The 15,717-nt window shown below is 48.2% G+C and overlaps 1 protein-coding gene across 3 annotated transcripts in view; it reads left to right on the top strand.

Moving 5' to 3' along the window:
• The first annotated feature begins 331 nt into the window (after positions 1-331).
• The window catches only part of LOC1277627 (tyrosine-protein kinase hopscotch), a 31,316-nt gene continuing 15,930 nt past the window's right edge, over positions 332-15,717 (top strand). Inside the window, exon 1 of one of the 3 annotated variants that reach the window (XM_317101.5) lies at positions 332-1,482. The gene's annotated coding sequence lies outside the window, so the exon portion shown is untranslated. Of the gene's footprint in view, positions 1,483-1,518; positions 1,541-2,419; positions 2,609-15,717 lie in introns of those variants that run through there. The other 2 variants (XM_061654685.1, XM_061654686.1) reach the window with 2 other exon arrangements.

Here is a 15,717-nt window from a genome sequence, read left to right as displayed (position 1 = left end):
AACCATCTGTCAAAATCGGAGCCCAGGGGGGGGATCGCCAAAAGCGCTATAACTACACCTCATTATACATTCCACCTTGTTTACTGCAGTGCAGAAGCAGTGTAACAGAATAAAAAAAAAACAAAAAAACGTTTTAAAATGTCATTCATCTATTGGTTCTATTTCTTTCATTTCGTTATATGACTCTTATCTGACTGCTCGCATCCAGTGCTGTCAGCACCCGCACCAATCCTCAAACGTCAAACTTTGCCCACTGGGTACGCGCTCCGGGCGCGCGTTTATACACCGACCGGGTTCAGCGGGTCCGCTGACAGCGCTCGAACCAAAACAACCTCAGTCTGACAGACCGAAATACCACAAGCGGACGCACAGTTGTGTTTTTGCGTTTGCTCGCGCTTGGTGGAGCAAATTTAACACACACACCACCACCGCCAGCTTCCCTGCGCATTGCAGGATCCGGAAAGTGTTTCGCCCTGAGGGAAACAGACGGTAACGGAACAATTGTTGTTTAGCAGCAAACGGAGCAATTGATTGGATTTTACAAAACGCACCCCTCCTCTGTCTGTCTATACAAGGATTCCGGGTTTTTTAACGTGCGCTCCGTTTGTATGTGTGCGTGTATGTATAGTGTTGGTGCTGCAAGTGCGTTCTAGATGCGTTCGTGGTGAGAGTGTGTGCGTGTGTGGGTGTGTGAACGTCCTTTTTCGGTGGAATGCAACCTAGGGCAGAGCGTCCGTAAAGCTTCATCCCGTACGCGCGTGTGTGTGTTTGTGTGCGGGTGTGTGATATGGTTGTGTTTTTCCATTCCTTTCCCACCTACGCTGCACCGTGCTAGGCTGCAAAGGGTCTGGAAAGGGGCAAAACAGTGGCAGTGGAAACGACGCAGTAAGAGTGGGAAGAGCGCGGGGAGTGCTCGGAGGTTAAGCTCACTCGGCTGCACGCTCCGGGCTTCCTTCCTAGATCCGGAAGCGAGAAGTCTCCCTTTGGTGCACAGGGCAGCTCTAGAACCGAAGGAGGTTTACAACAAAAAACACTCACACACACACACCCGTTTATCCTCTACATCCACCTACGGGGTGGCCCCGCGAATGCAGTATTGTTGTTGCCGTTGCTGTTATTGTGTCGTTGTGTTTGAAGAACGTCCTGTTAGTGTGTGCGCGTGTGTATGTGTGTTTGTGCCTATGTGAATTTCGAAGGAAAAAAGGTTAAGCAGGCGTTGAGAAGGAAAATCCCCAAATCGTGTCTATTTCATCCCAATCCCAAAGTGAATGTGTATTGCGTTGCATGTAGAAATTGTTCCGAAATTGTTCCGAAAAAATTGCAAAGTTTTGGTCTGTGTGTGCGTGTGTGGGTTCGTCGTCGTACAACATCATTTCCATCAGCCATCAGCCCCGTAGCACAAGCCATGAGAGGCGGAGCAGGCCGTTGTCAATCAGCACAGGTCGAGAGCGGACGAGCAGCACCACGGACGAGCTGAGAAAGGTGAGTTTTTCCAGCCCGATTTTCCAAGTGCACTGCAACACGGCGCAAACTACGCGGCGTAAGTTTTGGAATTAAACCCCATGTGTGCCTATGTGTGCCTGTTTATAATAGCATAAAAGCATCAAGACACGTGCCGCCACCCCATTCGATGTTCCTCTCCTCTCCTCTCTTTCTCTCTCTCTGTATGTTGGATCGTTGGGCATTTTCCTTGAACTGCACGTAAACATTTCGGGTTCCGGGAAAATCGTCCGCTGCTGCTGCTCCCCGCGTGTGCGCGAACGCTTGCTCGGCTGTAAATGCTGTAATGTGTGTGTGTGCGCGCGCTTGTATATGTGCGCTGTAAGTGTATTTCACCCCACCGTTTTTTGTTCGCTGCTGCGCGCCTACGATGATGGTGGTGTGTGCCCTGTCAAAATCCATCAGCACAGGGTCTCAGGTCCCCCGGGCTTGGCACGAGGGGGGCAGCAGAGTGTGGAAAAGCTGCCCTGCTTCCCAGTAATAGAATGAGCTGAATGAACGAAGGAAAAGGCCACCCTTCCCAACTGTCTCGTACCACGGTGTTGGTCACCTGTGTGTGTGTGTGTGTGAGTGCGTGGACGGGAAAAAGGCCATCGGTTGCGCTGTTGTGAGACACGTTTCGGACAGGTTCGAGTTGGGTGTAATTTTCCCGGGAGCGCCGTCGCCATCGAAGGATGTGAGAAGGAGGGTGGCCGTTTTTCCCTACCAGCTCTGTGTGTCCTGTGGAAGGGCAAGGTAACAGCTAGAGAGAGAGAGAGAGAGAGTTACAGGTTGAGAGAAAAACGAATGAGCGGATTTGTAACAAAAAAAAAAAACCGTTGGGTGGCTGACGGAAAAATCATCCCTTAAGAGGAGCTCTGTGCCTGTGTGTGTGTGTGTGGGGGGGATGTCGTAATACCCAAAGTGTGTGTGTGTGTATGTATCAATTCCAGGATCATATTGCACGGCTGTCGCCATCGTCCGGTTCCGTCAATCCAGATGATAGGATGGAAGAGTATTGCGGGAAAGAGAGAGATAGAGAGAGAGCAACAGTAGTAGGCCAAATACAAACGTGAAGGAAAAAAGGACGAACATCAAACAAGCAGCGAAAATCACACAGAAGCATCAGGTTGGTGTACAACAAGAGAGAGAGAGCGAGAGAGCGAGAGAGAGAGAGAGTGAAGGTGGAAAATGCGCTCCGAGCGAGAGCAACAGAGAATGTAAGACGGAGCAAACGTCGATTTCGTCGGTAAGGTTCCTTTTTTTCGGCCCTGTAATGGCTCGAGCCTTCTCCATCCCTTCGTCTAATCGATCGAAGGATGTCATGCCTATCGATGCCGAGCGTGTGTATGTGTGTGTGTGTGTGTGCACGAGCGGTCAGGGGAAGGGCTCTCGGGGTCAATTAGCAGGAACAACCGCTAATGCAAACAATGTTTTTGTTTCTTGTTGTTTTTTCCCCCTCCGAAGGATAATTGCTTGGTCCTTTTTTTTTCCTTTTCTCTCAGTGTGTTTCTGTGTGTGTGTGTGTGTCGAACGCAAAAATCAAATTTTCAATCCCCTGAAGAGGAGCCGCTCTGCTGAAAAACTGCTCACGCCCACACGAGTGCGCCACACACTCACACCCACCCACGTGTCTCTTCGAGGTCATGCCAGGGCAGTCGTGGCTTTCGCTTAAAACTGCATTCGTGGAACGCAATGTACGGGCGAACATGGGGGACGAAAGTGAAGTAAAACAAAAAGAACAGCACCAGAGTGTGTGTGTGTGTGCCTGTTGTTTTGGTTTGTGCCACGCTGCTGCTGCTGCACGATGACGCTGGCAACGGTTCTGGCAATCCGGCATGGACTCCGGTTTTCCCGGAACCGTTCCGTTCTGCAGACGGGGATCGCCTTACCTACTTTCTCTCTTTCCCTCGCTCTCATTCTCACTCTCTCTCGCTCTCGCGAGCCGTTTGTTAGGTCACACATTACCAAGGAAGAAAGTTGCTGCTCTTTCCACACGCACACACACACACACACACACACACATATGCAAGCCAAGGGCCCCGGGATGTGTAATTATTATTACTCGGTACTGGCATTTAGGCCGTGGAACTGAACAGCCCCCATTTTCAGCCACCCTCACCTTCGTGCGAATTACACTACGGCCCTCGTCCTGCATCCTGCGACAGCGGGTTCCAGCAATTCTGCCAAACGCAATTCAAAGTACCCGGTGTGGAAGGGAGGGGAGCGGGGAGCGATGGAGCTTAGGCAATAACTTTGGAATGCAGCAGTGCGTTTTGTGAGTTCACCGGAAACCCAACCTCCTCGATGGTGCGGCGAGTTGCTCCAGAGTGTGAGAGAGAGAGACTTCCCGGAGCTCTGCACCCTAATGCGATTTGCGAAGGATTAATGTATAAATCCGGCTCTGCATATGTGTTGAAGTGGGTGGGAAGGTGTATTTTGATTTTTGGGATTATCATTAAATCGAAGGGAAATGTGAAGTGTGATCCACTGATGAGGTGACTGGAAATATCCGCTGATAGCATGTGTGTGCCTGTATGATGGTACTTCTAGGGGGCTTGTCTCTTCAAGTATTTACGATTGATCTATCCTTTTGTGAAAGCCTACAAAAGTCTGGAATTCGGTCAAAGGGTGTCAAGTCAGTTGTTTGTTGCACTAAACCTTCCAGTATTACGCGAATTGGCATTTGCACGTGTCGTTGAAGACCTCTCGGAACTATGTATTTGGCACTTGTTGATCGAATGGAATATGACTGGGCGTCTTCGGACAACATCATTGGAGAAACTGGTTATGGTTTTGAGATTTTCGTTAGGACCTCTCGGGATGTTGCCTAGGACATTTGAGATGTCCAGTGTAGGATTGGAACGAATATTCCAATCACAATATCCATCGAACTCATGTCCAAGGACTTTGAGGCTACCATATCTTCTTATCTCCAATCAGGACATATGAGGTTCTGCTTTACGTACTATGTGTGCATAGCTAAGATTTTCAAATTTTAAGTGTTATAAGGGCATCTTGCAAAGAGCCTTCAACAATTCAATAAATTACAACTTTATGCCCCATGTTCTTTGCAAACATCTGACAGAACCAAGAACTTTGCTCCAAAATTACTTCTCCCCTCACAACGAAATCCCTTCCAGAGGCTGTGAGGCTCACGGTTATATTTAGCAATCAAATTTGAAATCTGTTTTACATCGACCTCGTTGTTCGTTCCCTCGGGCAAAGATTGTGTCAACTGGAAGCCATTCGTTGGTGTGACGTATAATTGGAAAGCTTCATCCCGACACGTTGTTAGGCTTCTTTTTTTTCTTCTGTTTTGCGCCATGATCTGGACACACTTGGGCGTTAATTGAGTTCCAGCGGGGGTTTTAGGACGCTATTTTTAAACTCCCAAAAACCGTGTCAAAATCCCTTTTTCGAGATCAGCGAATACATCGATCGCCGATGCGAAGGTAATGCGTCCACCGAAACCTTTGGGGAACCATAAAAGCAAAGCAAAAAAAGAGATGATGGTCCAAAGGGGAGGAGGAGTACCTCACACTAGTAACAGGTGTGTGCGTGTGTTTGTATTGCTCAAAAAAGCATTAGGCACGTTTTGGTAAATGCGTCTGCAACGTAATAAAACCAAACCTCCACCCGCGGAGCACGATAAACACGGGAGAAATAAAAAAAAACAGAGAGATAACACACCCGTGCGCGCGCGCTCCCTTTGTACGAGCTTTTTGGGGAGTTCTCCACAGGCAGCGCGTAGCAGGAAGGTGTAAGCAACAACGACAACGAAAGAAAAGGCACAACGCCTGGATCAGCGAGCTTTCAAAGAAGTTCTCCCCGATCAACTCTGTTTGTGAAACAAGCGTCCGCACCACCACACCACAGCCTTAGAACGACCGACCAGAGCAGCATTATTTATGGCGGTCGAGAGGGGCAAGTTCTGCTGGCAAGTTCGGCGGGATAGGTCGTAACAACAAAACACACCGGGGAGTAGTTTGAGGAGAGGATGATATGATAAGGGCCGGGCGGGGAAGATCCAAAACGGTGGAGCTGGTTGTTGTTTGTATTGCTTATACCGTCTTTGGAGCAACAGCAGGCAGATTGATGGCTGCGGCTTGGCTGTAGCTACTACTTGAAGGAGAGGTAACATCTCCCATATTCTGGTCGTTCCCATCCCGGAGACTGGTTCGAAGTTTGACGGAAAGGACGAGAGTTGGGGAATGAAATGGAGGGATTAGAGAATATCGAACACAAGACGTGCGCTCTCCGCCAAAGACTTGCCCTGAAGATGTGGCCAAACTCATCGCCCCAAAGACACACACTTTGTCTGTGCGTTGTGGAGCGCGTTTGTGAATATTGAAGAGTTGCTCTTTTCCCTTTTTTCTCTCTATGTGGCATTGGCTCCCCCCCCCCCCCCCCCGAGAAGGCTTTACTTAAACGAATTGGTTATGTTTGCCGATGTGTACGACTCCTTTGTACACACCCCCACAGTCAGGAGTTTTTTTTTGGTTTTGTTCTGGGGAGGTTGGGGAGGTCTCCGTCTCATTGGGTATTCATTCCCATATCCCTTCTTTGCGTGCCTTTGCGCACAAAAAAACGGAATGGAGATCGTGTTGTGTATATGTTTGGTTGTGCTGTGGTGCTGTGATGAATTTATGAACAGCCCGGCGACTGTTCTGGCTTCGTGTCCCCTAGTGGATGGATGGGACACCCCCAGTGTGTGTGTTGTCTGGGGAGAGAGGGGCATTAATATATCCATTACTCCATCATGTGCTGATCAAACGAAGGCCCGCGCCCGTCCACAAGAACAATAATGCCAGGAGGGCTTCTTTTGGTGGCGGAGGTTCGTCGTCGGGTGGCGCTTGCGTTTGGCAAGGAGCAAGGGAAGAATCCACAGCTCCAACATATGGCTGCTGACTGGGTAGAAGCGCATTTAGGTATGGAAAGGGATTTTAATTTGGCCGTTTTGGTGGGTATAGGACGTTTGTCCGACACACTTTTCCCCACTCTTGATCCGTCCCTTCGTAGTAGTTCGGTGGGGCCGTCTCGCCGGACCTTCAATATATGTAATGTTTATGTATGTTTGATGAAGTGCTTGCGTGGCACACACAGAACCCACCACTGTATGGGGACAGCAGCACCAACCATGTTGACCCGGCATCCTTCGGTCATTGGTGCGCGCGCGGTCTTGAATTAATTCACCAGACGGCACTTCATTACGTGCGTGTGCAGCAGAATTGCTTTTTTCTTATATGCCCTCTTTTCCCCTCCAGAACCTTGCCTCTCTTTCTCTCCCTTTCGTTCTCTTCTCTGGACTTTTTGTTCGTCGCACCCCGCAAAACGTTCCTAATGCGAAATGACACGGACACGGAGGCGCTTTGGCACTGTGTTGGCATATGCTGTGGCCACAAACGCGAAGCTAATTGATTTTCATGTTTGGCGGTTCCAATTGTGTCTGTGTGTCTTCTGTGCTTGTACAAGCTGTGGGAGCGGAAAAGGTCCCCCGATATGGCCACACAGTCAAGCACACATATTGGGAGGGGAGAGAGCGCGAGGATCATGTGGAAACAATTTCGGAGTCGCCCTGCGCCGCTCATGCACGCTCCGTTTGCTTTATACGGCCCGCAGGAAACAAAAACAAGCTTTATGATTCTATTATTAATTAATGGACAATAACCTGTCTTCCTCCGCTGTTATTCCCATCTCCCTCCCAGTAATGGCCGCGGCATTTTTTGCGGCATTATGCGCTAATTTAGGCGGAGGTTTGTTTTTTGCGACCCATCACTCTTTATACAGGGGGTTGTTTTAGTGCTTGTAGGTAGGCCAAAAAGGGGTTATGTTTTATTACAATTTATTACCGTTTTGCTTGATGAGTTTGATGCTTTTTTAATCATGTCTCTTTTTGGGGCAACGGAGCACTGAAGCTATATGATATCATCAACTAAGCGAGTCACACAGTGCGTCGACGTCACAAGAAATTTCAAAAGACCTTCTTTAAATTGGATTAAAATTTGTAATTTTTTTCTGCTGAAAAGTCCGCTTATCGTTGCGATCTAATCTTATCTTACCCGCCGTTCGAGCCCAGTGGGTCAAAGATCCTATTTTTGATGACAAATTGAATTCCTTTCGTCAAGCTATTCCTCAATATTTCTTTGTATCTTCACCATCTTTCGTCACGGAACTACTGAAAACGTGTGGGCCTCGGAATATTTCGTGCAAAGCGTTTGATAATTTCCAGATAAACTTTCGCAGTGGTTTTGCCTGATAACGATGCCGTAATTTTACACATTCGTCTGCTCGATGGTCTGCTGCAGCAGTGGCCCCGTGTTGTTTCTATGCGCCCCCAGGGCAAAACCCAGTTGGTCTAGAGGGCCAATGTGTGACTAACGCCCTCGGGTGTCCGCATCAGTGTTTGTTTGTTTACACTTTTACGCTCCACAGATTATCAATCGGCAACAATATTCGACCCGAAACTCAACCGTATTACACGGCCCGATCGGTCCTACCCACACAGGCGGGCGGGGTGATCAAGCGTTATCAGTTGTTGGGGGGGACCGTGTGGACCCGTTGGAAAGCGCTATCAAGTCATGGGGTTTTGTTGATATCATCACTGGCTGGCTGGCGTAGTGGAGTGGTGTGGCAGAGTTGGAATATGTACCACAGCAAACAAGAACCTTTAAAAAAAAAAACATGTACGCAGGCGGTCGTGTGTGCGTCTGTTATACACATATTGTTTAAAAATGTCAAAAATAGAAATTTACGTTTCAGTTCGTCTGGGGCAGCACCCGGTTGTCTCTGGGTGTTGGTTCTGTTGCCTTTTTTCCGCTTTTGTTGGCTGTGTTGCCTAGAGTAGTGTCCAGGGCGTGTGCGGGGTGTGTTGTGCACGCTATGCTTAACCAGTCCCGCCGACCCATTTCAAAAACGTCCCAGATGTCATTCATTTCAGCAGACCCGGAGCAGAGGACCCCAAGGAGGTCCGCGAGCAGGAGGAGGAGGTTCCGTTACCCGCGGATCGGGTGTTTCTTCGCCCCTGATGGATGGATGCCCTTTTCTGGACGGTCCACCGGCGTGTCTCGCTCCAGTCTATATGTCTCTCACCCCACAGCGCGAGGTTGCTGCATGTGTGGCGATGGCTCTGAAGGCAGTTCGAGTTTATGTTGTGTGTTCCCCGTTTCCAATCGTGCATATGCTCATGCTCACACACGGCACCGGGCTTCAACTTGGATTTCCTTTTCTCAACTTACAGACATACGGTGTAATGCTGGAGTCTCATTCTCTCTCTCCTTCAACCGAGAACACGAAGAAACCTTGACTTGGTGGCTGCAAGAGATTGAAGAAGAAACCCCCACTTTTCTTACCACAAACGACGCAACGCGACTGACTTGATAATCGCTGCTTAAATACGGAACCCCCCGCTTCACAGGCCGTTCGTGTCCTCCCCAGCGCTCGTTTAAGGCGATGGGCGATGTTTTTATGCTGCCTTCTGATTTTCAACTTATGCTGCTACCCCTTTTTTTGTACTGTGTAGCTTGCGCTTTCCAGTTGTGTCTGTGTCTATGGGGCTGTCTCTGTGTGTATGCTACAAGCAAGCAAGAGACCACAAGAGAAGGAAAGGAAGCAGGCAAAAAGAAAGAAGAAAAAGACACGCCACACACATTTAATTGCTCATGCGCGCAGCCCTTGCTGCTGCGTTTCCCTCCTTTCCTCTCTCTCTCTCTCTCTCTCCTACCTTGTCGATGGTGTAGGTTCTCTTTTCTTGGCGGATCTCCTCCGCGTCCCGGTCACGGCGTGCTGCTGCGACGACTCGACTTGACTTCACGGTTGTTGATATTTATGTGTCTGGTTTCGTTTACTCTTGTGTGCACCCGCTATCCTTCCCCGTCCGGTACCTGATCGTGCTTTCGTTCCCTTTCTCTCTCTCTCTCTCTCTATCCTAGCTTCCTTCACGATCCTCGTCCACAACAGGCCTAGCCAAGAAGAAGGTTCGTTCTCTGGCTCTCTCCTTCGTTATGCTCCTTCGGTTGACGCTTGATTAATCGAAGCATCAAACCTCCCAACACCACCACCAACCACCGCTGCTGGAAGGCGAACTCGCATTGGGATGTTGTCTTTCACTGAAGATATCACTTTGATCCCCGCGCTGCCTCTTGTCCTCTGGGTGGTTCCTGAAAACGACACGAGATCTAGGGAACAGCGAAGCACAAAAAAACGAAGAACGATCCTCTATCGCTATCTGTCCTTGTGTGTCTTTTTGCCTCGTTTTTTTGTGTTGGGTTCGGTTGACTTGGATCCTTCGACCCTTTGGGGGAGACAGACACGCAGGGTTGTATTTTTGCTACATTTTAAATGCTTGTCTGTTGGAATAAATCCACCATCCTCCCCCAGTCTTCCTCATTTGTTTCTCAAGTTCTTCCACCACGCTGTTTCTGTTGTGTAATCTTTAACTGCTCTTCTTTAGGCGCAGCGTGAAGCTGCTGCTGCTGGCTTTTGGCATCTCCACGATCAGAGCAGCGATTTTAATTCGTTTTCCAAACCCCCATTCCCCCTCCGTGCGCAGCGGAAGGAATATATTTCACTAAATTTCAAATTAAAGAAACATGTTCTCCCCCTGCGTTTGACATTCGATGGGAAACGGTGCCTGTAGCTTGTACCTTTAGCATTTTAAAAGTTTTGGTTTGTGTTTCGATTTCTTCCTTTCTTTTTTGTTGAAATCACAAACCTCTACTGTGTAACACGATCGGTAAAAGGTTCTCGTAAATATCAAACCGAGCCCGATGTTGGTAATGGGAGCTTGTTGGCAGTCTTCTTTTCTGCTTGCCCTCCAACACTGATAAGATTAAAGTTTATGCCATGCATGCGTGAATGAGAAAAGTGATCGATCAACCCCGTTTTTTTTGGAGTTGATGCAACCTTTTGGGGTTGATTCGGCCAACTCCAACAGGGAGGGAGGCTAACGTCCTGTCCCACCAAGCGCACACACAGTCCAGACGTCGGAATCAATATTTGATTCTTTTGTGTAGTTTTGATTCTAGGGGCTTACCAGGTCACGGTTTGTTGATATGAACTTGGCTTGTTTCTAGTCAAAACTTAGTTACAAATCAATCTTTGCTCACTGGGTGGAACACGGTTGAGGTTTCTGATTTATTTCCGACCTTTTTCATGGGTCGGGAGTAATCTATTCACGAAAACAAGTTGCTTGCAAGATTAGAATGTGGGGTTTTTACAGTTCATACAAAGTAAAATAAGCGCCATTTAGTGCTCCACGCCAAGGATCTTCAACCCAGTCAATGCTCTTTATCACTTGATAGATTATTCACATTCAAATAAGCTCTGTGGGCTACGACATCTATCTGCTGGTGGTGTTGTCATGGTCCTAATATTCCCCGTATTCGTATCCTCGTTAACGCTTCCGTTCCCTTCAAGCGCACTTGTTCGGTTTCGAGTGATGGAAAACGTACCGACGCCATCAGTTTTTCAATATTTAACGGAATGGGAAATAAAACCTTTTTTCTGTAATTTTGTGCTGTGGATGCATCGCGCCACCATTTGAAAAGCAAGTCCTACTGTTCCTTCCTCTCGCTTCCGTTAATACAAACGCTTTCCTCGTAATGATATGCATGATCGGCAGGCCCGAAGCGCGCGCATTATTTACCCTTTTTAAACATTCCACAGCAGCGCGGCATAGGTTTTCTACCGCGTGTTGTGTCCCGCTGCACATGCACATTCGGCTGTGTGGTGGGGTGTGTGCGTTGGCGGTTTGTAATTCAAACCACTTCCTCGGCTCCACAGCGGCCGCATCCACACACCACACACAGTTGACGTTAGCGCTAATGGAAAATATCAATTACAGGCGATCCCTGGCACCGACACACACCGTTGGTGCGTGTTTTGATCATGCTGAACAAAACACGGCCGGCTGGGGCGCGCCAGTTTTGATGGTGGTGTACTATAAGGTGAAGCTAATGAAGTCCAACCGTCAAAGCCGCCTTTCAATCGGCTGATGCCTTTCAGGTAAAATTGATGGGCGGGTTTGGGAATGGGGGCCTACAAAGGCGAAAGCATATATGCGTCTATTAATTGTAGCTTTTTGTCGAAATATTAATTAAAATGGCACAAGCACACACACACCCAGAAAACAAACCCACTCACAGTAGCAGACGAATGTTTAATTATGTTGATCGAATGATATAGTTTAAGGCATATTTAGGGCGTTATTTGGGAAATGGAGTTAAGGAGGCAGTTTGTACAAACGAGTTAAATGTTGTTTGGCATACCAATTTTGGAGCATTTTTAATGAATTTTACTGTCCCTTATGCTCTCTGAAGTGCGACTGCGATTTGACTCCGGCTATTAATAGGCCGATTCCGATTCCGGCTAAGTCGGAATCACTAGTATCGACCGGAGTCGCAGTTGTCCGCAGTTGGAGTCGTCTGGAGTTGGAGTCGTCTGGAGTTGGAGTCGTCCAGGGTTGTCCGACTACAGACTAATCCGAACGACTCCGGACGTCTTCGAAAGACTCTGGATAACTCCGATTCTGAAGAACTCCGGACAACTCCAAAAGACTCCGACTTCGGATGACTCCAGACAACTCCGGAAGACTCCGACTTCCGACGACTCTGGAAGACTCCGACTTCCGACGACTCCGACTCCGGACGACTCCGGACGATTTCGGATGATTCCGGACGATTTTGGATGATTCCGGAAGATTCCGATTTCGGGCGATTCCGGACGACTTCGGGCGATTCCGGATGACTTCGGCCGACTCCAGACGACTCCAGACAACCCCGGATGACTCCGGCCGACTCCAGACGACTCCGGACAACTCCGAAAGATTCCAACTTCGGACGACTCTGGACGGCTCCGGACGACTCCAGACGATTCCAGACGACTTCGGATGACTCCGGAAGACTCCAACTTCGGACGACTCCGGACGGCTCCGGACGACTCCAGACGACTCCAGACGACACCGGACAACTCCGACTCTGAAGTACTTCGAACGACACCGGACGTCACCGGACGATGCTTTCGGATGACTCCAGATGACTCCAGATGATCTCGGACGACTACGAACGACTCCGGACAACTCCGGGCAATTTCAAACGATTCCAAACGGCTCCGGATAATGCTGGACAGACCTACCGTCCCGAGACGGTTTCGAAATTTTCGGATTTGGATCAGAGTTGACTCCGGATGTTTGTCAACATTACCCATCACTAGTTCATTCATTGTCGAGAAAATGAATTGCCAACCGCGTGACACATGGCCTCCGTCCAGCTTTCCTTTCCGATGGTGTCTATCTCCAGGCCTTTTCGTTGAAATAATTCCTCACCGTACAACGCACCATGCTTTTTTTTCCTTTTTGCAAATTCCCGAACGCAGCAGTTACAAAACACTCTCTCTCTCTCCCTCGGCTCTGTTGCAAACACCCTTTCCCCTTGCCATCCTGGAGTATTTGTGGAGTGGCTCTTGTTACAACTGCACTCCAACTGACGCGATCCCTTTCCACACCAAATGCCCTCTAGAATCAAAACAATAGAACTATGCATGCCTTCCAAGTTGGCAAAAAGGAACCCTCCGTTGCACTGAAAAGTGCATAATCCGGTGGAAATTGTGTGTGTGTGTGTCTGTGAGCGCGCTCGTTCGTCATTTCGAGCGCTGCATCGGATTTCGCGCGCGCGAGGATGTTAAAACGACGGCACATTCTGTTGCAACGTCTCTATCACCCTTCGGTTGTGTGTATGTTTCCCTCTCTCCCTCTGACGCACACACACCCATACTTTGTCGTTCAGACTGTGAGGAGGAGTAGAAGGGAGAAGGGCGGTAAACGTTGAAGGGCGAGGGGTTAGTGCAATTATCGAAGAAAGCGATCTACACCCGAGCCGATACGTGAGTGGGTTGCGGTTGGGGTTGGCGTTGGCGGGGACCGTTACTGCTGCTGCTGCATGTGCACACACACACGTACAAGTTAAAGATAACCTTCTCCCTTCTTACCATCACCCCGCTATCCATCCACTGCTCAAACAGCGGAGCTGCGATTGAAAGTGTAAACAATGCAAAATTTATTAATTTATGCACCAAAGCCGTCCGGTACAGGGGAGGGGTGGAGAGTTGGAAGGGTGGTAAAGCGATGTGATGGCGTGTTACTCTTATTGCGGAAGGGAGGATGTAGTTGGAAGGGCGGGAGAATGCTATCATTTTAAAACACGGCCAACCTTCTCTCCAGACCGCGCGCTCGCCGCTCGTATATCCACTTCTGACTTTTATGCACCAGCGAGTTGCAAAATCGTTTCAACAACAACAAAAAGTGCATACAAATACATTAAACTCTCGGGTCTTTTCATTTCCATTTCGCAGAATGAACTGCACTGAACTCTCCACCACCCCTTCTCCACGGGGTGGTAAGGTCGCAGGGTTTCCTTTATTTTTAATTTAATTTTCCATTTCTCCCCCCATGGTTTGGCAAATTGTTTAACAGTTATGCAGATTATTTGACTGTTTCGGATGCAATTTCTGGGTAGATTGTTATAATATGAGCTAAAATTCATTAACTGGATTAACTCCTGTTGGCTTTTTAATATATTTTTTGTTGTTGATATCCTTATATGAATAATATGTCCTTTATAGTTAGCAAGGAGCGTACTTTATTATAGGAATGACTTGTTTTACAAAATGTACCACATAAAATGATACATAGCCTTTAAAATGTAGCCAAATATGTAAAAAATACCAATGTAATTACTCACTAAAAACCCCTGCAAAATAATTGCACGCCAAGGAAATGCAGCAAAAGCACACTTGCCGACGCTACTGCACTTGAGAACTGCCTCTCCCGTGTGTCCCGTGTGTCGGCCCCCATAGAATGAGGCACACATCACACATGAGCTTTATGCAAACGCGGAGCGACGATGTGTGCTGGCGGCTGGCGCAGCGAAGAAAGCATTCGTTTTAACACGGCGTGTCAGCAATTTATACCGACGACGACGACGATAGGGTTTGAGTGCATTTATCTAAACGCAGAACACAGAACCACAAAGCGCGGGGGTTGAGAATGCGCGCGCACTCAATAAAGTGTAAGCAAAGATCTGCTTTTAACTGAGATCGTTAGTTTAACCCTTCTGCTGCTGGCAAGAAAAAGGGTAGAAAACGGGGCAAGGAATAATTAAAACAAATCTCTTCTCTGCTTCACTGGTCATCGCAGAAGGAGAGTCTTTTCTCCGTTGCATTCAAAGTGCATTCAGCCGTATAAAGTTGATGAGAGAGGAGTAATGGCGCGTGTGTGTATGGTGGTGTTGAATGGTTCTGCCTCCTTTCGTGTGTCAAATGCCGAGATACGCAGATCAACGCAGCAGCAGACGACCTGCCCAATTGTCAACGCGCGGCCCTCTAGGGAGAGAAGGGAACAAGTCATGCAATGGCGTGATGTGGAGTGCATTTCTCAGCTCACACTGTATCACCTGCACACACACACACACCGTTCGTTTTTGCACCGAAGCAAATAATCCGTCCCAATGTGCATGTGCTCTACAGCTGTGTGTTTTGTGTTGTGGTTGGTGTGCAGTTAATGTGCATTAATTATCAAGCTTGAGGAGGACGGTGGTGCTTGAGGTTGAGGCCCTGTGGTGGTGGGACGCGCTTTAAAACGAACCCCGGGAACGGTGCGCCAAACGCATGCTCGCGTGTGCTCGTAAGGATGCAGTTTTTCAAGTGTTGAAGTTAAAACCAGCCAGTTGATGGTTTTGGTCACGAAAAATCGATACGTCGGTGTGTGTGTGTGTGTGTGTGTGTGTGTGCTGTCTTTTTCTACGTTTTGTGTGGCACGAGGAAAATCGAGAAAATATCAAAAGATGATGCAGCAGCAGCAGTAACGCGTCAACGAGCCGCGCTCTCATTTGCACATTTCAATCGCAAATATATCGCGTTTCTCCTCTTCTGTTTTATTATATTTTTAAAATACACAAACAAACGCATTTTCTACGGCGTGTGTGATGCCGCCTGATGGGAAGAAAGGGAATTCGTACGTCATTAACGGCGCGCCGCGTCATTAAGGTCGTGTGCCAGCAGCTCCGCTTGAAAGGTTTTTTTTAACGTTTTGTGACTGCCCACACATCTGAAAGTGTTTTGCTGTTTAAATAGCTTCTTTTGTTAGGACTAGCACTGTTTGGTATGCGTAAGGATAATTAACAAAAATAGCACAACTTTCCACCGAACACAAACTCAAGTCAATCGGCAAACAAAATTGTCCGT

The sequence above is a fragment of the Anopheles gambiae genome, chromosome 3, assembly GCF_943734735.2.
Source record: "Anopheles gambiae chromosome 3, idAnoGambNW_F1_1, whole genome shotgun sequence".
NCBI lineage: Eukaryota > Metazoa > Arthropoda > Insecta > Diptera > Culicidae > Anopheles > Anopheles gambiae.
The sequence above is the reverse complement of the archived record's forward strand: the minus strand, read 5'-3'. Positions and strand labels throughout refer to the sequence as shown.